Source organism: Puma concolor, chromosome C2 (assembly GCF_028749965.1).
Source record: "Puma concolor isolate L17-30 chromosome C2, mPumCon1.1.hap2, whole genome shotgun sequence".
Lineage (NCBI taxonomy): Eukaryota > Metazoa > Chordata > Mammalia > Carnivora > Felidae > Puma > Puma concolor.
The window spans coordinates 93,590,343-93,617,517 of record NC_141675.1 but is presented as its reverse complement, the minus strand read 5'-3'; the positions used below and the strand labels follow the sequence as shown (position 1 = coordinate 93,617,517).

General features: G+C 38.4%; 1 pseudogene; it reads left to right on the top strand.

The window, feature by feature from the left end:
* The first annotated feature begins 10,334 nt into the window (after nt 1-10,334).
* Nucleotides 10,335-16,394, top strand: LOC147577429 (V-set domain-containing T-cell activation inhibitor 1-like; annotated as a pseudogene).
* The last annotated feature ends 10,781 nt before the right edge of the window (nt 16,395-27,175 follow it).

The following is a 27,175-nucleotide window of genomic DNA, read 5'->3' as shown; positions in this document are numbered from 1 at the left end:
CCTCGAGGGTTCGCGCGTCATGGTGCACCGCCCCCTTGGTTCCCAGGTTAGGAGTGGGCCCTCTACGCTGCAGGATTCAGTGAGAACACAGGAATTTAGTGATGAGTCATCTTCAGTACAGCAATCCCAGGAATTTAGAGGCTGGGGATTAACCAAGCTGACTTCAAAATGCAAAGACAGCTGGACTAGAAAATCAGAACCCCTGGATCCTTCCTCCGGTTCTCTTATTAAATAAGCTATGTGTCCTTGGACAAGGGATTTCATTTCCGTCTCTCCATCCATAAAGTATTGATAATACTTGCTCTGTTTACCCTACAGGATTCATTTCTTTTTTAAGCATGATAAAAATAAGGTATATCAAGTAATGGTGTTTCTATTTTTTAGCTACAGAAGCTTTTCCGTGGTTTTTAAGTTGTAGTGGCTAGAAATGAATCTGGGAGCCAAGGGGGGTTGTTAATTTCAGATAGCTAAAATTAACTGATTAGTTTAAGAACCAAGCATTGAGACTTTACTGCAGGTTAAAACTGCAATTAACTGGCAAAATCCTGACGCTGGCTTTAATTTAGTACTTATAATTAACATATTTGCCCTAAACTCAGTCTCCTCTGAAATTACTTTTTATGATTTTGAAAAGTCGTGAGTGGAAATGAGAAAAATATCAAGCAATTTTTTTTACTAATTGTATAAAATTAGTATATAATCAATGACATTAATTTGCTTTCCTCCTAAAGGAATAAAGTAACTTTTTTCTTGACACTTATTTGTGTGAGAAACTTTATGCCTCTTACTGGCTGCCAAATTTTAATTTCTGGTTGAGTTATAGTAACCCTGGTTGAGTTATAGTGGGAGGATACACTTGGACAGTTTAAACCAGAGATCGAATGTTTTTAAAACCTATAGTGTCCCTGCTTTTGAAACCTGTTTCTAAAAGGTCCTCTTAGAAAATTAGACCTTGCTTTGGATCAAGATCACATACTGGCAGGGCCCTTATATGTGGAAATTGCAATTACTTAATACAGTTTTATGCTTCTAAAAATGTTTATATGTCTGTGATAAAAATTAAGTGACAGGAATGTCATATAAAATGAGAAAAAAACTATTTGAATGTGATTCAGAAATAGTTAAGATTACAAACCAGTAAAATGAAGGGGGAAAGATGGAGATAACCTCAATAATAGAGAACGAAGCTGCCTGACAGAAAGTTTTGAAGAAATGTTTCATGTGAGAATCCCCTTCTTGCTCATAATGAGCCCTATCTCAACAACCATGGTTGCATCTCTTTTCCTTGAGGCCAGATAAGTCTAAGCAGCATCCCCCAACACTATGGTGGGCCTTAAAACTATCCAGGCAGCCTGGAGAGTTCTAAAAACCCCGTGGAAGGTAAAGGAGCATTGGTGGCTTGTTGTCATTCACAGTGATGGGCTGTGTCTTGTGGCTAGCTGAAGGAGATGCCAGAGACGCAGTGGGGGGCACTGGAGAGTGTGAAGGGAAGAGGAGACAGCACAGCACAATGCATTATCTAGGGAAAGGGATATGGATTTCAAGGAATTGCGAGAGTACATGGCATATTTGTCCACTTATTAAAACTTGACCATCAGGCTACTCTTGGGTAAAATTGAGTATATTTCAGGATAGGTCTCCTGATTAGGATTTTTATTGAAAAAAAGAAGGGAAACCAAATGAAGGGCATTTACTCCTTTGGCCACTCTTTCTAGGTTTCCTGAGGGCAGGAACTCTGTCTACCCCACACTGAGACATAGTATGTGCCTAATAAATAGTGAATAAAATTGGGGCACCTTGGTGGCTCAGTCGGTTGAGCGTCCAACTTCGGCTCAGGTCAAATCTCACAGTCCAGAGTTCGAGCCCCGTGTTGGGCTCTGTGCTGACAGCCTGGATCCTGCTTTGGATTCTGTCTCTCTTCTCTCTCTCTCTCTCTGCCCCTCCCCTGCTCATGCTCTGTCTCTCTGTGTCTCAAAAATAAATTAAAACATTAAAAAAAATAGTAAATGAAATAAAGCATGAATAGGTTTTGGCATACCTGATTAAGATGGCCCTATTGCCCAAATAACTGCAGAAAAGCCTGGAAATAAGCTGAATGGAGGATCCTTCCATAAACCATACTAGCTGGGAGGCAACATACTGATGCAGTTAAAGCATGGGCTTTGGCTATTATGAGATATAGGTTTCAGATCTCCCCCCTCTGGAAATCAGATTTTTCATTTAATCCTGATTTTGTTACTTAATACCTTTAAGCTTTAATTTCATCTAATTATGAAGAACATTGTTTCATAGGGTCATTATAAGGCTAAATCTAAAGTGCTTACCATAGTAACTAGTTCAAGGTAAATATTCCATGAGTAGTGGCAATTATTAATATTATTAGCATTAATAGTAATAGTATTTATTGTTACAATCATTACTTTCTCACACTTATTTTATCATGATCGAGGTAAGGAGAAAGTTGAGAACAATCTTTACTCGTGATGGCATAATTTACTGCATAAACTGTGGTTTTCTGCCAGGGCCATGCCATGTTTCTGGGATTAAAATTGAGAGGTTGGTCTAAACTTTCCTCATCCCTGAGTCTTGACTCCCAAAATTTATGCTTATTGTCCTGTCCCCTAGTTATATCAAGACATCATGCCTCGTAAACTGGATTTCTACCTTCATTGCAGCTACCTCTGGATTCAGATAGGAGTTCTGAAGCACTGCTTTCATTATTTCAACCCATCCCTCTCCCTCCTCCTCTGACCCCATGTCTCCTCTTTAGTTACCAGATGAAGGTCAGTTGCTTAGCCTGGCATGCAAGGTTTTGAATTGTCTCCATTGCTGAATCCCTCTCAGTTTGGCTTATCTACTTTGGCCTGGGATGGTTTAAAGTTCTGCCAAATTCCTACCAACTGTAGTCCAAATCTCAAAAAGCCAGTTTAAGGCAGCATTGAAGGCAGAGGGAGATCCATCGTGAAGAGACAATGGCTTCTATATTTACAGGGGCCCAGAGTGAGTCTGCAGCCAGTTTGGTCATTTAGGGTCTACAGTTCAGTTATTATTAGCAGTTTATTTCTTTTCCTTAGTATATTCTCACTGTAGAGTTGATAGATTAAGAGGTTTTCCTGAATATCTTTCCCCAAACCAGTCTTCTTTATTGAAATTTTTTTAACGACGTGACATTTTTTTGGATCTGGAAGTCTTTGGCTAAGCATTTATTAGAGCTATAAAAGCATCCTGATGACTATTCCCACTGAAATCACTCCATTTAGGGGGTTTTCTCTTACATAGTGAGATATTTACCTTGGCAACTGTTTTGGGAATCTGGGTGGCTATATACCTTTTTTTTTTTTTTTTTCAAATTTTTTTTTTCAATGTTTATTTATTTTTGGGACAGAGAGAGACAGAGCATGAACGGGGGAGGGGCAGAGAGAGAGGGAGACACAGAATCGGAAACAGGCTCCAGGCTCTGAGCCATCAGCCCAGAGCCCGACGCGGGGCTCGAACTCACGGACCGCGAGATCGTGACCTGGCTGAAGTCGGACGCTCAACCGACTGCGCCACCCAGGCGCCCCGCTATATACCTTTTTAATTTTATGCACTTGCTTAGCCTATGTTTCATAATTGGGTTGTTTTACCTTTTTATGGATAGCTAGCCATAGCAACAACTATAAGCAAGTTAAAATACTTCTAGTCCCCGATTTATTCATTCTCAAATACTCATGGAGCACCTTTTTTGTGTAAAAAAGTGAATGATACATTGGAAATGTATAGAGATAACTAAAAACAATGGCTAACATTTATTGGTTGTTTTCAAGTGCCAGGCACTGTCCTAGGGGCTTTGTAGTCACTATTTTATTTAATCCCCATACTCATTCTATAAGGTAGATATTATTATCCCTATTTACAAACAAGAAAACTGAGATGTGGTAAAATTAAGTAACTTGCCAACTCACACAGCTATGATGGGGCTGGATAAACAAATAGTGGAATATGACTCCAAAGTTTATGATTTTATCCAAATACAATCACTGCCTTCAAGATACTTATAGTAACAGAGATTAAACATGAACCTATAATAAAACAAATAATTCAGTTTAAAAATGGACAAAGGATCCGATAGACATTTCTTCAAAGAAGATATACAAATAACTAATAAATATATGAAAAGATGCTCAATATCATTAACAAAAGCAAATAAAAACTACAAAGAGATACTATTCATACCCACGAGGATGGCTAAAACCAAAAAATAATGAGTGTTGGTGAGGATGTAGAGAAATTGGAACCCTCCTACCCTGCTGGTGGAGATCTAATATGGTACAGTTACTTTGGAAACCAGTCTGGTAGTTAGTTCCTCAAAAGTTAAAAAAAAAAAAAAAAAAAAAGAATTACCATATACAACCCAGCAATTCCACTCTTAGGTATAGAAGAGAACTAAAAACATGTTCACACAAAAATTTGTACACAAATGGTCATAGCAGAATTATTCATCAGAGCTAAAAAGTGGAAACAACTCAAAGTTCTATCAACTGATAAATTGACAAATAAAATGTGGTTATCCATACAATGGAATTTTATTTGGCAATACAAATAAATGAAGTACTGATACATGTTACAACATGGATAAATTTTGAAAACATGAGAACACATAAGTGAAAGAAACCAGTCACAAAAGACCTTACAACATGTCATCCCATTTACATGAAATGTCCAAAATAGGCAAATCTATAGAAACAGAAAATAGATTAGTGGTTGTCAGGGACTGAGGATGGAAGGAATGAGGAGTGACTGCTTGGCACAGAGTTTCTTTTGGGGGTAATGAAAATGTTCTAAAATTGAGTAAGACGATGGTTGCACAACTTGTGAATGTACTAAAAACCATTGAATTATATATACTTTAAGTAAATGAATTGTATGGTGAATGGACTTTATCTCAATAAAACTATTATAAACCTAAAGTTACTAAAATAGGAAGGATCAGTTGGTAGCTGACATACAGAAGCATAACCAAATACTGTGAAAATTCAGAATAAAGACACCTTTCCAGGCTGCTGTAATTAAGAAAGCTTTCATTGGATGATGGCATTTTGGTAGAGATGGGATGCAGCATATGGAATTGGATGAAAGGGAAAGAAGAAGGTATTTCTTGAGAAAGAATGATGAAAACAAGAAGTGAATTACAGCCTATGTCTGGAAAATGGTGGAGAGTCTGGTTTGGCTGATGTGCTTTGTGCTGATGGTTACAATAGCCAAGTATTGCCACACTTTGGAGAATAATGGGAGAAGATATTTAAAATTGTGGCTTTGCCCCCCAAATCTAAGGTGTGCTGTTATGATACAGTATAAAGGAAGAATAAAACTTGAAATGATTAATTGGTCTAGATCATGGTGGGAGAGGTATGAATACCAGGTGAGGAGACCATCTCTGATTCTTTTCTTTCTGGAAGCTCTATATCCCATTTCCTTACTGGCTCATGGAAAGACTTCCAGGCTTGGGGCAGTCTGTGGGAAGTAGCACCTGCAGAAAGAAGCTTATATCTGAGTACAAAGTATTCTTCATGGTTTCTCAGTACTGTGGTAGCATCAGGGTGTTCCTCCACTGCATCGGAGTGGAAGTCAAGTGTATGTCAAGCCTCAATCCCTGTAGCATGAGTTAGAGAAGGGATATGAACTGATCACAATTATTTCACTCCATTATGTTCCATTTCACAGTTATTTTATTGAGCATATTATGTAAATAAAAGTCTATGCTAGGTGTTATAAGAGCTTAAACAAACAAAAAAAGACACCACTCAACAGTTCATGTTAATGGATGTAGTTGTAAGTTTATTTTGAAACTTCATAAGTGTTTCCTTCACTTGGCCACTAAAAGTGATTGGAAGAACTGAGAGGTACTGGAGATTCAAAGCAAGAAACTAAGTGCTTCATTCATAGTCAGGTGGGGTGATAGATCTAGGGTGAAGCTGCTTCCGGCACCCATCCCCAGCAGGCGGCCTCCTGCTCCTGTCTTTACCTTCTTGGCCTTGTTCTAACAAGTCTGCTTACAACGAAGTGTTCCTTCAAACTCTGGATTATAGTCTATCTGGGCTGTGTAATGAGTGTAAGGACTATGGCAACCCGGTTCAGACCCAGACTCAGTAATTCATGTGCTATGGGAGAAAGGCACCCTAATAAAGAGCTGACCCTATAGAACTTGGGGTTAATGGGAAAGGCTTTGAACGGGGGGCCCAAATCATACTTACCCCTAAGAGAAAAGGGATACCTCCTGAACCTTCTCTCTCTGTACCACATTATGTGTTTAAGTTCTGTCTGTCCATTTCCTTATTTTTTGAGTTATAATGTATTTATCATAATGTAAATATAAAATATCACTATAGAAAACTCAGAAATATATAATGTAAACAACTAAAGTCACACATAGTCTCACCATCCAGACGTAACCACTTCTAACATTCTGGCATATTTCCTTCCTTTTCTATATGCACATATTTTTTTTCCACAAGGTTGAAATCATGCATATGTGTAAACATTGATTTGTATTTTTATTTTTCATTAAAAATCGTACAATGAGCACTTTCTGTGCCATTTAATTATTTTTCAAAAGTATGATTAAAAAAATAGCACAGTATGATTCCCCGATATTGGACATTATGGTATTCTTTTGGTTTTGCTCTTCAACCATAATGCCTTGCAAACACTTCCTTTTTTAGCCAACAAATGCAGCTATTAGAAATATTAAGTCTCATGGAGTTCTTTACTGAGCTTTTGCTGCAACAGCTTGGTAATAACAGTATCACCGAGCCTTCTCGCTGGGGACTGCCACACAACTGTCCCTTCAAAGACATGCTACCTCCTCACTTTTCTTCTCACCAGGTTGATAAGAGGCACCAGCTGCCACACAGGTAAGCTCTTTCAATAAAGAGACTGTTTAGAGGGGCGCCTGGGTGGCTCAGTTGGTTGAGCTTCCGACTCCGGCTCAGATCATGATCTCACGGTCTGTGGGTTCACACCCCGCGTTGGGCTCTGTGCTGACAGCTCAGAGCCTGGAGCCTGCTTCCGATTCTGTGTCTCCCTCTCTGACCCTCCCCCGTTCATGCTCTGTCTCTCTCTGTATTAGAAATAAATAAACATTAAAAAAAAATAAAAAAAAAAAGAGACTGTTTAGAGAAATTGTTGGCTGTGATGGTGAACTGGAGAGCCAAATGAAAGGTAATGTGACTGAAACATTTAGGTATCCACCTCAACTGTATCTGGTCCCCTTACATTTAGTGTCTGCATAGAGCTTGCTCATAGACTTCTCATAGTTTTTCTATAAATGTGAGGTGAAAATGGTACAAGCCCTAGAGGCAATACCTGGGTACATTGCTGGAGTTGTCTGTTTTGATTTAGTTAATACTCATCTTTAGTAGTGTATAAATTTCTTTTTTCCTTTTTTTCTCTTTCCTGTTATATAGTAAAACTTTGTAACACTGCATCCGACTTAATTTTGTTAATTTGTTAAAAAGACTTATGGATGCCTACAACATATGGAACACCATGATGGACATACGGAAGACAAAGAGGACTTAGGCTTGCCCCTAGGGAGCTTATAGTCCAGTGGGGGTGATAAGATATACATACAAATAACTATAAAACAAAGTAGACCAGATTGTAAGAATATTTTTAGTGATGTAGAAATGCTCACAAAACAATGCCATGAGAAAATTAAACTGGGCACTAAACTGTATATGCAAACTGAGTTCTCCTTAAAAAGTACACATATAAAAGGCTGAAGGAGAAAATTCCAAAATGTTAATGGTGGTTGTCTGGGTGATGGACTTAAAAGAGATTGTAATGTTCTTCTTTATTCTTTTCTATTTTTTCAAACTTGTTTTTACAATGAATCTGTATTACTATTAGAAGCACTAAAAATATGCTTTGTTAATTGAGTGAGTACTATATAAAAGTACAAAGTATGGTAGAAGTAGGGAGGAGCAAAGATTGTATCTCCTAGGGTTGGGGAATTGGGAAGGCTTTAAGATGTATATCTTTCCTAATGATGAAAAACTTTCCTTGGAAATAAATATCTTAGAAATAGATAATGAAATTTTATCCAGTTGAAAAGGCATATTGCATTCCTACAACTTTTTTTTCTCTATGACATTTGACTACAGTCTCTCTTTCTCTCGTTTCTACACACCCCCCACACACCTCTCTTTTGCCTATAGCTCTAGTAGCCACTAGCTGGCATATTGCCTTTTAAATTTTATATTATTTGAGATATATCTTTCAAATTCTTTACTACATTTACCACAGGGAGATATTTTCTGAGTCAATGGTTATTGTCATTCACTAGTCATATTCCTAGTTAGAATATACAAGCTTGGCAAAGAGTCTTTCCACTTGTCCCACTGACCACAGAAATGTTTTATTTGGTTATTGGCTGGCAGAGTCTGCTCTTTTATGCTCCTGTTCTTCTGTAGACCTCTGTATCTGTAAATAGTCAACCCATAGAGTGCATACTCTTCAGGGTCTAATAGACCTCTAGGAAAGAGACTTCTTGTAATATTCCACAAGTCACCTATGCTGCTTCATCAGCTGATGAGCTTCCTGTTCTGTTGCCGGATGCCCTGGGTGATGGGACTTCCCACAGCGTGTGGTGAAGTTGTAGAGGTTTGTCAGGACAGAATTTAGGTGACATGCATAGGCTTCAGCTAACTTGAAAGGTGAGTCTTGATTCTGGATGGCCTTGGGTGAATTATTTACCCTCTGTATGCTTTAGTTTCCTCACTTGTAAAATGGGCACAATATCAGGGTACTTGGATGGCTCAGTCGGTTAAGCTTAGGCTTAGTCGGTTAAGACTTAGGCTCAGGTCATGGTCTCGCTGTCCGTGAGTTCAAGCCCCACATCGGGCTCTGTGCTGACGGCTCAGAGCCTGGAGCCTGCTTCGGATTCTGTGTCTCCTTCTCTCTCTGCCCTTCCGCCACACACGCACTCTGTCTTTCTCTCTCTCAAAAATAAATAAACATTAAAAAGAATTTTTTTAACGTTTATTTATTTTTGAGACAGAGAGAGAGAGAGCATGACCAGGGGAGGGTCACAGAAAGAGGGAGACACAGAATCTGAAACAGGCTCCAGGCTCTGAGCTGTCAGCACAGAGCCCGACGTGGGGCACGAACCCACGGACCGCGAGATCATGACCTGAGCCGAAGTCGGACGCTTAACCGACTGAGCCATCCAGGCGGCCCTAAAAAGAATTTTTTAATGGAAACAATATTTACTTCGTAGGCTTATTTTTAAGATTAAGATTGTCATTCATAGGCATTTGATATATAGTTGCTATTCGTATGGTGTATCATAGCCTGGAGGATTGTGGCAGATTTTTTTTCTCCTGAATAGATTACAGGAAGAAGAGGAAGCAGGAAAATATGCTGAGAGGATATCATAACCTTACCTTTCTTTCCTTCTCTGAAATAGTAAGGAACAAAAGAACATGTAAAGAAATAATTGTTATACAATGTGATCTAATGCAATGACAAAAGTATATTCAAAATACAAAAGGGGAAATGTTGAACTGGACTGGGATCTGGGAGGGCTTTGAGAAGAAGTGCTTCTAGGGCAGAGTTTTGAATGATAAGTGAGTAGAGGGGGGCAGGTGAGGGTGGTGGTGAGGGGGGACATGCCAGGTGAGGAGGGTCTGGACAGCACCATAACTTAGGCATGGTACTCCTGGTAGACCTTGGAGTGTGGGGGAGTCTTGAGAGATGAGACCAGAGAGAGAGAGTGGATCCAGACAATAAGATTGACTTCACCTGTATGTGTAAGGGCTTCTCAAAGGGACTGAGCATGCCCTGAGCCCCCCTTTCTCCTACCTGTTTCAGAGGTGTCCCAGGCTTGTTAATTCCATAAAGTGCAGCCCTGGCTACACAGTACTACCTTTTGGTTATTTTTCTCTGTTTGGGAAGCATTGCTTCATAACTTCCCAGACATGCCTGCATATCTGCTGTTATACCTCCTCTACTGCTAACTCTCTCCCAGCCACATCCAGAAGCTCAGCAGCAGTTGTTTTGGAAGCTGTCACTGACCCTCAAATATCATCCAGGACTGACTTTGATCCAAATGTATTCAAATGTGACTCATCTAGAGAGACAGATTTTCACATTATAGGAATAGAGTTCCAGGTTCATATAGCAAATCCAACAAATAGGTACAGGGTCAGCCTGAGTGAACTTAATTCAATGGGCATCCCACACAGAATGCTGAGGTGTTGGAAACCTGTCTGCTCAAAGTACATGTAGTGGGGGTGCAGCCTGGAGTGGGTATTTATGAGGCCATCTTCAGACCCAGGAGGGTGTGGCTAGGCTATGCTGGCCCACACTCTTTCTTGGCTGAGACAAAATTTCTGCCTTTCTTTTTGTTCCTTACAGAATGTCTTGCTTTTTGGTGATCGTGAACATATTGCTGCTCGTTCATGATGCAGGTGAGTCACTTTTCAAAAAAACTTTGTGGGTATTTCTGAAACAGCGTTGGGAACAGTGAGGAAAATAGTGATTTGGAGATTTGAGGAAAAACAAGCAAATGATTTAATCTCCCTGAACCTCAGTCTTTTCATTTGTTGGATGGGAATAACAATGTTGTATTTGTTTCACAGGTAATGTTGAAGAACAGATGGGAAAATCTAACAGACACAAATTGTAAAGAATTGTTTACTTTTTAAATGAGAAGCCCTGCACCCACCCCCAATTTGGCTTGTCCATTCGAGTCTATATTAGATAATTACACTTATTCACACCTATGCTTTGAACTTCTCTAACTGAAACAAAAATATCTAGACATTCTTCCCCACTTCAAATAACTCTGACAAGTGTTGATTTTGGGTATAGTATCACAGAATATTTGAAACCAGACCTGTCCTGAAAAATCTGGATAGGTAGTCAATGCAGGGTTTTTATAATTCTTTTTTCTCAATTCTTCAAAAATGTTGGGATGAACAGTATACATATGTTGAAAATGTTAATGTAACCCAACTAACCAAAAGTATATATGCAAAAAGACTTTATAGAAACACACGTGTCCAAAACCTCCAATATAATTACTACACAAAATGATCAGACATTTTTATAGTTGTCAGACACAGGCCATCTCTCAGGGACCTGCAGCTGTTCTGCCAGTCTCAAAGATGGCAGAAGCTTGAAGGCATCCTTAGGTTCCAGAGATCCACTCAGGAGTTAGTGTAAGGCCTGGTTCATCCAGATTGCATTTACTACCTCTTTTCTTTTGATGCTTGGTTACTGTGTGTGTGTGTGTGTGTGTGTGTGTGTGTGTGTGTGTGTGTAGGGAGGCAGTCCACTCACAGTCAAGAATAACCCAACCAGATAAAGGAAAGAATATGTATATAGGTGAGAAAGAGAAAGGTGCATTAGTTCTAATAATATAGCAATATTGATAGCCTCATACTGTGTGCTAGGTATATAGTAAGTGCTTCAGACATAGTATCTTTCTACAGCTTTTAAAGTGTTTTCTCACATTATTAGCTGTTTGCTGAGCTTTTGCTCAGTTTCTTAAGCCTTGGGAAGCTAAAGACACAATGGGCTAGAAATATAGCACAGGTTGAAATAGACAAAAGAGTTATTCAGATTCAAGTAGGATCATCTGTAGACACATCAGACACATCACCAATTACTCATCAGTAGATTGTGTTTTCGTCATTCTTTGGCTAGAGGCTTTGGATTCCTGAGTCTGAGACCTTTTCCCTTGGGACCAGAAGGGGTACAGCGGTAGCAAGACTTCCTGGGTGTAACCTGAGAAGCTAGAATTAAGGCCCTCTCGTGAGTAAGCTATATGTTTTTATAAGAAATTAGCAAGAAGGGCAGCTTACTAAGGCATCCACCCATCTGGTCCACTCTTTCTGTCTCTCTGAAAAAATGACTGAGCCATGTCATATAAAAACAGCCCTAAGATCCCGAGGTATTTTGTAACAAGCCCAGGGCAGGTATTTTTATCATAATTATACATTAGACAACTATAACCCAGAGAGAATAAGTGACTTGCCCATTGCCAAATGACTAGTAAGGGGGGCTTAGAACTAGAACTTAGATTTACACCTCTTCAGATTAGGATTTTTCTTATAACCACAATCCACTGCTTCTTGATTGTGACCACATTAGACAAATAACAATTTGAAGAAGAAAACATTTCAGTTTTTATATGTGTATCTATCCTTCTAAAGGTTTTACAGATTATTTCTCCTTGCCTCCTTCTTTCCATCCTCATCTGTCTTCCTTTATATTCATTCATTTATTTAATTAGTTGTTGATTCATTCATCAGTTTTAAGATGAGTGTTTACTGGTAGATGGAAGAACACAGTTCAGATGGAGGTCTGTGGAGCCAGACTACCTGGGTTTGAGTCATAGTTCTACTACTTACTAGCTATGTGTCCCTGAGCAACTTCACCTCACTTGTGCCTTGGTTTCCTCAGTAGTAAATTGGGGATAATAACAGTAACTACCTCCATGTTAGTGTACAGATTAAATGAATTAAATTTATGAAAATCTATTAGAATATGTCTAACACAATATAAACACTTGATACATGTCACCAGATGTATTAATCAGAATTCTCCAGAGAAACAGAACAAACAAAGTCTATATAAAGAGTTCATGTGATTATGGAGGTAAGAAGTCCCAAGAACTGCAGTGCGCAAACTGGAAACCCAGCAAAGTGATTGCCAAGTCTGAAGGCTTAAGACCCAAAAAGAACCTTTTTTTTCAGTTTGAAGTCTCAGCTCAAACAGTCAAACAGAAGTTCCCTGTTACTCAAGACAGGGTCAGCCTTTTTGTTCTATTCAGGCCTTCAACTGATTGGAGGAGGGCCACCCACATTATACAGGGCAGTCAGCTTAGTTTACCAACTCAAATGTTGATATCATCCAAAACACCTTCCAAGACGTGCCAAAAATAATGTTTGACCAAATACGTAGGCACCCTGTGACCCAGTCAAGTTGACACATAAAATCACACTGGATAGTTTTTAACTGCATCAAGTCCTGTGCTAGGCACTGGTGAAACAGGATGGTTAAGATATGGTCTCTGTACTCTGTGGACAGTTTATGCCCAACCCCACCAATAGCCACATGATTGCCACTGATGAATGAGCAGATTGCAACTATTGTTTAGCTGGAATGTACCCTACTGGATATCTCTCTGGCTGCTCTTTGCTGGGATGATGGCTCAGAAGCTTCCTTGCCTATGAACATTTAAAATTTGGATTTCCCCTTGGTGTTTCACCTATGTTTTTCTTCTTTCTTTTTTTAAGTTTATTTCTTCATTTTGATAGAGTGAACGGAGGAGGGGCAGAGAGAGAGGGAGAGAGAGAATTCCAAGCAGGCTTCACACTGTCAGCACAGAGCCCAACGTGGGGCTCGATCTCATGAGTGGTGAGATCATGACCTGAGCCAAAACTGAGTCGGATGCTCAACCGACTAAGTCACCCAGGTGACCCTATGTTTCCCTTCTATTTAGTCTCACTTTATTATATCACACTGACTGGTTCTTCCTCCTTTCTGATGCCTGTTACCTGCACAGTGTCCCTAGGAGAAAAAAAGATTGCCTTCTTAGCAGAGTCCCTACTTTCATAATGCTTAAGTTTCATTATTCTGTCTTACTCAAATTGGGAGCTTAGTTTTATAGGCTCAAAAGTGTGGTAACTGTGACCTGAAACTTTCTTTTTAAACTCTGAAATGTCTTGTTTCTTTCTGCATTGCTACCAGTATCTTACTTTGTGACCCCGAGCAACTCTGCTTCCTGAGTTTCAATTTTGTCTTTCAGTAGCCAAAATAATTGACAGAAGAATTCCAACTTGGAAGCCCAATTTATAAAGTAAATTAGAGAGGGATTGTTTTGATTGAGTTGGTAAAAGAAAGGAGGTCTCACTGATTTGATCTTCTCTTGGCTGTCAGTGACAACTTCTGGGATGGGCTCTGGAAAAAATGGTTTCAAAGATTGAATCAGATGATCTCTAAGCCTTCTTCCAGCTCTAACAGATCAGGAATCATTTCCATGTCATGATTCAATGAATAGTACAGAGTGCATGGCTGTATTCTTCCCAGCCCTCAGCTCCTCCTGTTGTTAATTCTGCCCAGACCAGTAGGTATTTGTGACAAGTAGAATAGACTGACTTACTAAAAATCTGTTTCTGCCTTTCTAATTTGCCTTCGTACCTTGCTGAGACTAGAGAGTAAAACAAACAAACAAACAAACAAACAAACAAACAAAAAACTACATTTCTAAGATTGCTTTACAGTTTGGGTTCTGGGAATGACATAAACTCTGCTAATCAGATACATTTGCTCACAGATTGAATCACCAATTGATTTGAATGGGAGAGAGGTGATATTGCACGAGGCATCCTTTCTTTTGCCCGTGTGAATCTAGCAGGTGCGGTTTGGTTCTGGAGTCAGTACTTGCAGTGATGACTTCCTGATTTACCAGCTTCCTGATATGGCAGAGGCAGCAGTTCCACTGGCAGACCAGCTCTGAAGTGTTGTTCTGAGCCTAGCATAATGTGAGGAAGGACAGAACACATGCACTGCAGGTCTTACCTTCTATGCCCTACTTTGGGCTTATTCCTCCAACCTTCCAGTAATTCTGTAAACATCTAATTGTCTATACTAAATTCCTTTCTGCTCGAAAAAGCTAGAATTATTCATTTTATCTGTTATTAAACCCGACCTGATGCAGCATTCACTAGCCTTTATAAATACTTTGCTAACTTCATTTCTTCTTTGACATTCTCAGTGTCTATAGAAGAGTTACGGGTCCACCCGTTCACTGAGTTTCTCCTCTCCTGCCACTTCTCCTTCGTGGAGGGCACAGAAAATATTGAGTTTTCTTGGGAAAGAGAAGACATCAAAGGGGGAATATGAAGTAGAGGATGATAAAGAATATTACCACTTTCTCAGGTATTATGATTTTTTTTGAAGTTTTCTCAAAGTTGGTCTATAAGTTTCACAATAACACAGAGCAACTAGAGGATCAAAACTTCTTGTATGAGGGAAGAGTCTCTGTGGATTGGGCTGAAATTTCTGAGGGGATCTATCACTTTTACTAAGATATGTGTATTTCATGGATAAGCTACAAGTGCTCAGCCATCACACCAAATGGAAGAGGTGAAAGTACAATTAAGCTGATAGTAGAAGGCAAGGGCATTTATTGAATGAACTTGGTTTTAAGTTCTATCTCTGTTTATAGGGATAAATTGTAAGCTTCCTCTTCTGGTGTTGTCAGTTTTCCTCTTCTACTCAAATTTTTATAGGCTCCTCTCATACCCATCGTGTAATTCATCTTAGCTGAAAATACTGCTCTGAACCAAAATTGCTGTATCTGCACCTATTTTACCCATTCTTTTCAAACCAGCAAACAAAATATATATACAAAACCAAAACCACAGACATTATCCCAGATTCACCAAACAAATTGTAACACTGAAAGCCCAAAATATTATATAATATAATTCTCCTACATGAAAACCCTGACCTATGTCCTGTGGTTTAGCGAGACCAGTCCTGCACTGGGTATTAGGAGGCCTAAGTTCTAATTCTGGATGACTCTGGATAACTTGTTTAGCTTTTCTAGGCTTCATTTTCTCACTGTTAAAATATGGGATTGGACCAGATGATCTTTGTAATGCCCCAGGGGTGCTCACCCTTCTCAGGATTATAGGAGAGTGGTCTTCTTCTCACCAGAGATCTCCTGTGGGTGGAGGGAGGCATAGTAGAATCCCTCCAGGGCAAGTGCTGGTAGAGATAAGAAGGTGGTGGTGAAAATCATTTGTTATCTTCTGTGACTCCAGCAGGGTGTCTGAGGTCAGCAGAGGGTCTGCAATGAGCCCCTGGAGAGGGGAAGATTCCAAAAGTAAATACAGCAGTGGTAGGTGAGACCTGCAGGGTAGGAGCATATGTATAGCGTGATTTTCTCTCAGTGCCTACATCAAAAGTTTAACCACAGTGAATCTTAAGATATGTTACCTCCATAAGGCTTAATGTAAACACTAAGGGCAAGATTTCTGCTAGCTTGAGCTTCCTGAGGCCAAAATAAAAAAGAAACTAATTGTTTTGTTATTTTTTCCAGCCAGACTTTGAAATGCCCCAGGTGCAGTTTGATAGGATTGATGATGAGGACATGACAATGTGCATCTCTAAGGGCTGGTACCTCATGCCCAACGTGACCTGGCTTGACCCAGCAGAGAGGGACCTGAGCAATCACAGTACCATAGGTCCCAGAGGAGCAGATGAATGGCTTCTACAGGGTGTTCCCTGTCCTGAAATACCCTGTCAAGTTAAATGAGAAATATGTCTGCTGCGTAACAGAGACAGATGTGAACAACCAGCCCTTCAGAATCATCCACAAGTACCCAAGTGAGTGAGTGAAAGCAGGGTGTATTTCATCACAAAAAAAGGAAGTATGATTATGACTATGATTATTATTAACAATTATTTCTGGATGATGGGATTATAGACATATAAAAATACATATTATTTTCTTCTTTGTACCTGTCTTATGCAACATTCTATAATGAACATATATTATGTTTTTACTCCAAAAAAACTATACTTTAAAAAATATTTTTAAGCATCTTTATGAAATATAATTTACATGCCATAAAATTTACCCATTTGAAATGCACAATTCATTGTTTTAGTATATTCAGAGAAATGATCATCCATCACCACTATCTAATTTTAGAACATTTTCATACCCTAAAAAGAAACCCCATATCCATTACCAGCCACTCTCCATTCCTACCATCATGTCCCTTAGTCCTAGGCAAACACTAATCTACTTTCTGATTGTGCAAGTTTGCCTATTTGGACCTTTCATATAAATGGAATCATATGATATGTGGTAACTGGTATCTTTCACTTAGCATAAGGTTTTCAGGGTTCATCATTTTGTAGCATGTACTGGCACTTCATTTATTTTTATTGCTGGATAGTATTCCATTGTATGGATATACCATATTTTATTTATCCATTAATCAGTTAATGGAAATTTGTGTCGTTTCCATCTATTGGCTACAATGAATGATGCTGCTATGAACATTGGTGTGCAAATTTTTGTGCTAATATATGTTTTAATTTATCTTGGTATATACCTAGGAGTGGAATTGCTGGGTCACTTGGTAGCTATTTTTAACCTTTTGAGGAATTTCCAGGCTGCTTTCCAAAGTGGGTGCACCCTATTACACTCCCACCAGCAGGCTATGAAGGTTCCGATTTCTCAATATCCTTGTCAGCACTCATTATTATCTGTTTTTAAAATTTTAGTCATTCTAGTGAATATGATAGTATCTCATTGTCATTTTGATTTGCATTTACCTGATGGATAATGATGTTGAAGATCTTTCCATGTGTTTGTTGGTGATTTGTATATCTTATTTTTTTTTTAATTTTTAATTTAAAAAAAATTTTAACATCTACTCATTTTTTTTTGAGAAACAGAGAGAGACAGTGTGAGCAGGGGAAGAATAGAGAAAGAGGGAGACACAGAATCCAAAGCAGGATCCAGGCTCTGAGCTGTCAGCACAGAGCCCAACATGGAGCTCGAACCCACAGACCATGAGATTATGACCTGTGCCGAAGTCGGGAGCTCAACCAACTGAACCACCCAGGCGCCCCTTGTATATCTTCTTTGAAGAAATATCCATTCAAATCCTTTGCCCATTAAAAAATGAGTCATTTTCCATTATTACGAGTTATTTCAATAACTCAAAAGTGAATTATTTTTTAATTATTAAGTTGTAAAACTATATATTTTGGATACCAGTCCCTTATCCAAAGTATATTTGCAAATACTTCCTCCCCTTCTGTGGTTCTCTTTTTACTTCTTGATGATGTCTTTTGGAGCAGTAAGGTTTCTAATTTTTATGAAGTACAATTTATCTATTTTTTTTTTTTTTTTTAGAGAGAGCAAGCAGAGGAGAAGGGTAGAATATGAGAGAGAGAGAGAGAGAGAGAGAGAACTCTAAGCAGGTTCCATGCTCAGCACAGAGCCCAGTGCGGGGCTTTATCTCACAACTCTGACATCATGACCTGAGCTTAAATCAGGAGTCAGATGCTCAACTGACTGAGCCCCCCAGGCACCCCCATCTATCTATTTTTATTGTCACTTGTGCTTTTGGTGTCATATTTAAGAAGTAATTGCCTATTCCAAGATCACAAAAATTTACTCCTATGTTTTCTTCTAAGGATCTTATGATTTTTTTTTAAGTTTATTTATTTTGAGAGAGAGACAGCAAGCACGCGTGTGCGAGCAGTGGAGGGGCAGAGAGAGAGAGAAGGAGAGAGAGATCCCAAGCAGGCTTGGTGCTGCCACTGCAGAGCCCAGCATGGGGCTCAATCCCATAAGCTGCAAGATCATGACTTGAGCTGAAATCAGGAGTCTGATGCTCAACTGATAAGCCACCCAGGCACCCTAAAGGTCTTATGATTTTTTAGCTCTTACATTCAGGTATATGATCTATTTTAAGTTAATTTTTGTGTATGATATGAGATAGGGGTCCAACATCATTTTTTATGTAGAGATATTCAGTCTTCCCAGGACCACTTCTTGAAAAGGCTATTCTTTCTCCATTGAATTGTCTTGACTTCCTTGTCAAAAATCACATGTCCATAAATATAGGGTGTATTTCTTGTCTCTCAATTCTGTTCCATTGAACTATGTATCTGTCCATATCCTAGAGCCACATAGGATGAAAAGCTTGGTATAGCTTTTTAGTCAGTTTTAACACAGGAAATTGTCAGTCCTCCAACTTCTTTTTCAAGATTGTTTTGGCTATCCTTGTTTTGACATTTCCATATGAACTTTAGGACTATTTCTTAATTTCTACGAAAAAAAGGGCATCTGGGATTTTGACAGGGAATGTGTTGAATCTATATATCAGTTTTTGGAGTACTGCCATCTAACAATATTGTCTTCTAATCTATGAACATGAATGTCTTTCCATTTATTTAGGTCTTCCTTAATTTCTTTCAATGATGTTTCATAGTTTTCAATTTATAAATTCCATACTTATTTTGTTAAATTTAGTCATAAGTATTTTATTCTTTTGATGCTTTTGGAATGTTCTTTACTAATAAAAAAAATACAGTTGGGGGCACGTGGGTGGCTCAGTCGGTTAGCGTCTGACTTCAGCTCAGGCCATGATCTCACGGTTCACAAGTTCAAGCCCCATGTTGGGCTCTGTGCTGACAGCTCAGAGCCTGGAGCCTGTTTCAGATTCTGCCTCTCCTTCTCGTTCTCTGCCCCTTCCCCACTTGTGCTCTGTCTCTCTCTCTCTCTCTCTCTCTCTCTCTCTCTCTCTCTCAAAAATAAATAAAAACATTAAAAAAATACAGTTGATTTTTGCATATTGATTTTGATTCTTGCAACCTTGTTAAATTCATTTACTAATTGTAATAGTATTTTCTGTGGATTCCTTAGTATTTTCTGTGTACAAATCATGTTATCTGTGAATATAATTTTTATTTTTTCCTTTCCAATCTTGATTACTTATATTTCATTTTCTTATTTAAGTGGCCTGACTAGAACCTCCAGTACAATGTTAAACAGAAGTGAGAGTAAACATTCTTATTTTATTCCTGATCTCAATGACAAAGCATTCATTCTTTAATTATTAAGTATGGCGGTAGATGTGGACTTATTGTAGATGGAATTTAGCAGATTGAGAATCTTGTCTTCTATTACCAGTTTACTAAGTGTTTTTATCATGAATGAATTTATGATTTTGCCAAATGCTTTTCTTGTATGTATTCAGATGATCATGTTATCTTTGTCCTTTATTCTGTTGATAACAGTATATTACACTGATTTTTTTTTTTAATTTTTTTTTCAACTTTTATTTATTTTTGGGACAGAGAGAGACAGAGCATGAATGGGGGAGGGGCAGAGAGAGAGGGAGACACAGAATCGGAAACAGGCTCCAGGCTCTGAGCCATCAGCCCAGAGCCTGAGGCGGGGCTCGAACCCACGGACCGCGAGATCGTGACCTGGCTGAAGTCAGACGCTTAACCGACTGCGCCACCCAGGCGCCCCTACACTGATTTTTGTATATTGAACTAACGTTGTATTCCTGGAATATATCACATTTGACCATAGTACATAATCCTTTTAATGTGTTATCGGGTTGTGTTTGTAGGTATTTTGCTGAAAATTTTTGCATCCATATTTATAAGAGATATTGATCTATAGTTTTCTTGTGATGTCTTTGTCTGGTTTTGGTTATCAGGATAATACTGGCCACAGGGAATAAGTTGAAATGTATTCCCTTTTCTTCTGTGTTGAGAAGGAAAGGGAAATTTTCTCTCTGTGGAGAGTTGGTGAAAGATTGGTGTTAATTCTTTAATTCTTCAGCTTTTAGGTTTCTTTATTTTCTCTATTGCTTTCCTGTTCTCTGTTCATTTATTTCACTCTGGTCTTTATTATTTCCTTCCTTCTGTTGGCTTTGGGTTAATTTGTTTTTTTTTTTTTCAACGTTTATTTATTTTTGGGACAGAGAGACACAGAGCATGAACGGGGGAGGGGCAGAGAGAGAGGGAGACACAGAATCGGAAACAGGCTCCAGGCTCTGAGCCATCAGCCCAGAGCCTGACGCGGGGCTCGAACTCACGGACCGCGAGATCGTGACCTGGCTGAAGTCGGACGCTTAACCGACTGTGCCACCCAGGCACCCCTGGTTTTCTTTTCCTAGTAACTTAAGGTTGATCTAGGATCTTTCATCTTTTTTTTTTTTTTTAATCAATATAAAAACAGGGAGGGGGACAAAACAAAATTGACTTTAAGGTAAAAAGCATTTTAGAAATCAGAATGGTCACTACATAATAATAAAACTTCAATTCAGCAGGAACATATAACAATGTTAAACTCTTAGGTATATGTTATAGCTTCAAAATATATGAATACAAAATTGAGATATCTTTAAGAAAAATGTGTATGTTCAAAAACTTTAACATACTTTTTTCTGTAATTGATAGATCAGGCAAACTAAGAACAACGAGGATATAGATTTGAACACAAATAACAAGCCTAATCTAAAGGACATATTATAGAACACTGCATCCAACTACTTGCTGAACACACAGGGCTATTTACAAAAATTAACCATGGATTAAGCTATAGAACAAATCTAATAAATTTCAAAGACTCTCTATAGACCACCTCAGCAAGTAACAAGTAATAAATACAACTTTTTCAAAAATAACAAAATAAAAATCTATCCATTATAAATTTAAAAATACATTTTAAAAAGTTCATAACCAGGGGCGCCTGGGTGGCGCAGTCGGTTAAGCGTCCGACTTCAGCCAGGTCACGATCTCGCGGTCCGTGAGTTCGAGCCCCGCGTCAGGCTCTGGGCTGATGGCTCAGAGCCTGGAGCCTGTTTCCGATTCTGTGTCTCCCTCTCTCTCTGCCCCTCCCCCGTTCATGCTCTGTCTCTCTCTGTCCCAAAAATAAATAAACGTTGAAAAAAAAAAAATTAAAAAAAAAAAAAGTTCATAACCAGAAGGAAATCATAATGGAAATCAGATTATTATATAATATTTCAGAAAAACTACATATCAAAACTTGAGGGATACAGCTAAAGCATTTTTAGAAGGAAACATAGGTTTAAATACTTACAGTAGAAAAAAGATTCAAAATTAATGAGTAAAACATATAATACAAAATTAGAAAATATTTATTTATTTACAATTTTTTAATTTGTATCCAAATTTGTTAGCATATAGTTCTATAAGGATTTCAGGAGTAGATTCCAGTGATTCATCCTCTATGTATAACACCTAGTGCCCATCCCAACAAGTTTCCTCCCTGATGCCCCATACCCATTTAACCCATCCCCCCACCCACAACCCCTCCAGCAACCCTCAGTTTGTTCTCTGTAGTAAGAGTCTCTTATGTTTTGTCCCCCTCTTTGTTTTTATATTATTTTTGCTTCCCTTTCCTTATGTTCATCTGTTTTGTATCTTAAATTCCTCATATGAGTGAAGTCTTACGATATTTGTCTTTCCCTAATTTCGCTTAGCATAATACCCTAGTTCCATCCATGTAGCTGCAAATAGCAAGATTTCATTCTTTTTGATTGCTGAGTAATACTCTATTGTATATATATACCACATCTTCTTTATCCATTCATCTGTTGATGGACATTTGGGCTCTTTCCATACTTTGGCTATTGTTGATGGCGCTGCTAAAAACATTGGGGTGCATGTGCCCCTTTGGAACAGCACACCTCTATCCCTTGGTAAATACCTAGTAGTGCAACTGCTGGGTTGTAGGGTAGTTCTATTTTTAATTTTTTGAGGAACCTCCATACTGTTTTCCAGAGGGGCTGCACCAGTTTGCATTCCCAGCAACAGTGCAAAAGAGATCCTCTTTCTCCGCATCCTTGCCAACATCTGTTGTTGCCTGTGTTGTTAATGTTAGCCATTCTGAGAGGTGTGAGGTGGTATCTCATTGTGGTTTTGATTTGTATTTCCCTGATGATAAGTGATGTTGAGAATTTTTTCATGTGCCTATTGGCCATCTGGATGTCTTCTTTGGAGAAGTTCTATTCATGTCTTTTGCCCATTTATTCATGTCTTTTGCCCATTTCTTCAGTGGATTATTTGTTTTTTGGGTGTTGAGTTTGATAAGTTCTTTATAGATTTTGGATACTACCCCTTTATCTGATATGTCATGTGCAAATATCTTCTCCCATTCTGTTGGTTGGCTTTTAGTTTTGTTGATTGTTTCTTTCACTATGCAGAAACTTTTTATTTTGATGAGACCCCAATAGTTCATTTTCGCTTTTGTTTCCCTTGCCTCCAGAGATGTGTTGAGTAAGAAGTTGCTGCGGCTGAGGTCAAAGAGGTTTTTGCCTGCTTTTTCCTCTAGGATTTTGATGGCTTCCTGTCTTATGTTTAGGTCTTTCATCCCTCGAGTTTATTTTTGTGTCTGGCATAAGAAAGTGGCCCAGGTTCATTTTTCTGCATGGTGCTGTCCAGTTTTCCCAGCACTGTCTTTTTCCATTGGATAGTTTTTCCTGCTTTGTCAAAGATTAGTGGATTTGTGGGTCCATTTCTGGGTTCTCTATTCTGTTCCATTGATCTGAGTGTGTGTTTTTGTGCCAGAAAATATTTAGAATTGAGAAAGATCTTTCTTCTTTTTTTAATATGGGCATTTAGAGTAGTAAATGCACTGATTTAGCTGCATCTCAGATATTTTGGTATGTTATGCTTTCATTTTCATTCATCTTAGAGTATTTTCTAATTTCCCTTGAGATGTCTTCTTTGACCTTGGTTATTTAGGATTGTGTTGTTTAATTTCCACATTCTTTTTATTTCCTAAATTGCATTGTTATTGAGTTCTAATTTCATCATATTTTAACAAGCTTTGAAATGTGAAGTGTGAGTTCTCCAACTTTGTTCTTTCTTTTTTTTTTTTTTTTTTTTTTTTTTACCCACTTTCTGACTTACCTCTCCTCTGGAAATCACCAGTTTGTTCTCCATATTTTTGTCTCTTTTTTTCCTTTGTTTGTTTGTAACTTTGTTCTTTGTTTTCAAAATTGTTTTGGCTATTCTGTACCCCTTGCATTTCCATATGAATGTTATGATCAGCTTGTCAACTTCTGATCAAAAGCAAGGTGGGATTTTGATAGGGATAGCTATGAATCTATAGGTCAATTTGGATAGCATTGCCATATTAAGATTTTGACCCATGAACATTGATACTTTTCCATTTGTTTAAAGATATGATTTTTTTTTAATGTAAAAGGGGCACCTGAGTGGCTCAGTCAGTTAAGTACCCAACTTTTGGTTTTGGCATAGGTCATGATCCCATCATTTGTGGGTTCGAGCCCTGCATCAGGCTCTGTGCTGGCAGCATGGAGCCTGCTTGGGATTCTTTCTCTTTCCTTCTCTCTCTGTCCCTTCCCTGCCCGCTCACTCTCTTTCTCAAAACATAAACAAAAATTAAAAAAATAAAAAATGTAAAATAAATTTTAGAGGCCCTGAGGTTAAATGAATTTGGAGGGAAAAAAGACCAGTACATGACACACTAGAGAAATGAAGCCCACTTTAGAATAATTTTGCTGCTGTTTTCTTGTTGAAGGGTGTAATGGCTCAAACCCTACTACAAGGAAGAAAGAGAAGGGGGAAAATGAGGACGAGAAAGAGAGGAAAGAAGGGGAAGACAAGAGAAAGGGACAGAGGCATGGAGGTAGAGCGTGCAATATGTATTGGCAGGTTACATAAAGACAGAAAATGTTTATCCCATTTAGTGTCTTGCAGATCATCTTTTCATGACCTTACCAAGAAATGTTCAGTGGAGCAATTTTCCAGCAACCAGAGCCGAAAAGACTGAGAATTGATAATAATTGTATCTTTTTCATGACACTACTTATGAGAATTAAAAGATTTAATAAAGTTAAAATTTCCTAGCATAGTTCCTGGACATAGTACACTAACAATAAATGTTAGGTGGTATTGTCATTAAATATGTTCTTGTTTTTATTTTTATTACTTCAACATCTTTTTTTTTTTTTAAATTTTTTTTTTCAACGTTTATTTATTTATTTGGGACAGAGAGAGACAGAGCATGAACGGGGGAGGGGCAGAGAGAGAGGGAGACACAGAATCGGAAAACAGGCTCCAGGCTCCGAGCCATCAGCCCAGAGCCTGACGCAGGGCTCGAACTCACGGACCGCGAGATCGTGACCTGACTGAAGTCGGACGCTTAACCGACTGTGCCACCCAGGCGCCCCTACTTCAACATCTTAAGAATGTTTGTTTTTAAGAGGGTAGGCTCTAGAGTCATAAAATCACTGACTAATAATGGGCAAAATTTAAAATAAAAATCATAAAAATCTGCTTAAATAAGCTGAAAGGCATAATTGTCTGAGCATAAAAAGACAAAAACAAGAAAATAAAACTCCCGCCAAAAAGCATATGCTTATTTTATTTTACATATGTACTGATTATGGAAAATTCAGACAATAATGCAAGAAGGAAGAATAATTTTTTCCTTCCTGTGAGTTTATAATAATAAATGTATATTTTCCTAACCAAAGAAAAAATATAATGTGGAGGAACTGGACAGACTTCAGAGAAGAAGAACAGATTCTTATAGTAAAAAAAGATCAAATAATTAGAACCTTATCCTAAGAAGAAAAGATTAGGAGATTACTTTATTTTGGCCTTAACTATTTAAAGCACCTTTATAAAAATAGATACTGATTTGTTGTTCATGAGATTTGTGAAGGAGATAATAAAATAAGATAGTCATAAATTAAAACCTCAAGATTTTAAAATATCCCTGAAAATTTTTTCAAAACTGGAGTGGGTTATGACCTAGCAATTACACTACTAGGTATTTACCGATAGGATACAAAAATGCTGATTTGAAGGGACACATGCACCCCAATGTTTACCAGCGTTATCAACAATAGCCAAATTATGAAAAGAGCCTAAATGTCCATCAACTGATGAATGGATAAAGAAGATGTGGCATTCATATATACATACATACATACATATATATATATATATATATATAGAGAGAGAGAGAGAGAGAGATGGAACTAGAGTATATTATGCTAAGTGAAATAAGTCAGTTCACCAAAGACAAATACATGATTTAACTCATATGTGGAATTTAAGAAATAATACAGATGAACATAAGAGAAGAGAAGGAAAAAATGAAATTAGATAAAAACAGAGAGGGAGGCAAATCCTTAGAAACTCTTAAATATAGAGAATGAACTGAGGATTGCTGGAGGGGAGGTGGTTGGGGGGATGGGCTAAATGGGTGATGGGCATTAAAGAGGGCACTTGTTGGCATAAGCACTGGGTGTTTTATGTAAGTGATGAGTCACTAAATTCTACTCCTAAAACCAGTACTACACTATATGCTAGCTAACTTGAATTTAAACTAAAAAAAAAAACAAAACTGGAGTAGGTTAATGGAAAAAAGGTGTTGAATCTCTAGCCAGGTGTGTGTGTGTGTGTGTGTGTGTGTGTGTGTGTGTTCTATGGGTACAATAAAAATAATAGTAAATACTTAAATAGAACTCTTACTTGGCTTCTGTTGCTGTTCTAGGGCTTTATATATAGGTACTTATTTAATCATTGTGGGAATCAGATGAGAAAAATAATATCCACATATAAGTATGTTTATCAGATTTAGTAAATAAAAATAGAGGGTGCTCAGTTAAATTTGAATTTCAGATAAACAACAAACATTACCACATATGTATGCCAAAAAATTATTTGTTATTTATGTAAAATTCTAATTTAATGGAGTGTCCTATATTTTATTTGGAAAACCGCTATCTAATAGATGGGGAAACTGAAGCTCAGAGACAATTGGGAGGGAGCATTCAAACTTCACTGGAAGAACAGAAAGAAGAAACTAAAGAACAATTACTCTTTCATGCTTTCTATGCTTATCTGTAGAGGAGAGGGGGCTGGAACCATGTTCTTTGGAGGCCTCTTTTTCTTTTATTTTTCTGTGTTTTTGGTAAGCCAGTTAGGGTCATTCATCTATTAATTCAACAAACATTGGAAGAATGTTTAGTTGGTGCCAGACGTTGGCACTGCACCATGAAAGATAACCAAGATTGAAGTAGTTCCTGTCCTCATGCAGTGGACAGGTTAGTGGGGAAGACACTGATTAAATGAGGGAACTCTGCAGGGTGAGGGGAGTTATGATGGAGAGAAATTGGGTCCAGAAGGAGCATGCAGAGGGCCTCCTCACTTGGTTTAGGAGGATAGCATTGGGTAGGGTGGTGGTTCTCAAGCAGCACTCTCAGATGACAACATTGGCACCACCTGGGAGCTTGTTGGAAATGAAGATTTTCAGGCCCCACCCAAGACCTACTAAATCAAGAATTCTGGGGGTAGGCCTAACAATTTGTGTTTTAACAAGGCCTTCAGGTAATTCTGACCCACTCTCAAGTTCAAGAACCACTGATGTAGGGCATCAGCCCTCAGGGGTAATGAAGACACTCACAGCATCTCTGGCCTATCCCTCCCCATGAGATGGTGTGCCATCTCCTCAAAGTCATGGGCAGCAGGTGAGGAAAGCAGAGCTCCTGGCTCCTTGCCCCATTCCAGTAAAACAAGGATAATTAGACAGACTCAGAGATTTATTTTGCGTTGTCCATTCCTTTAAAGG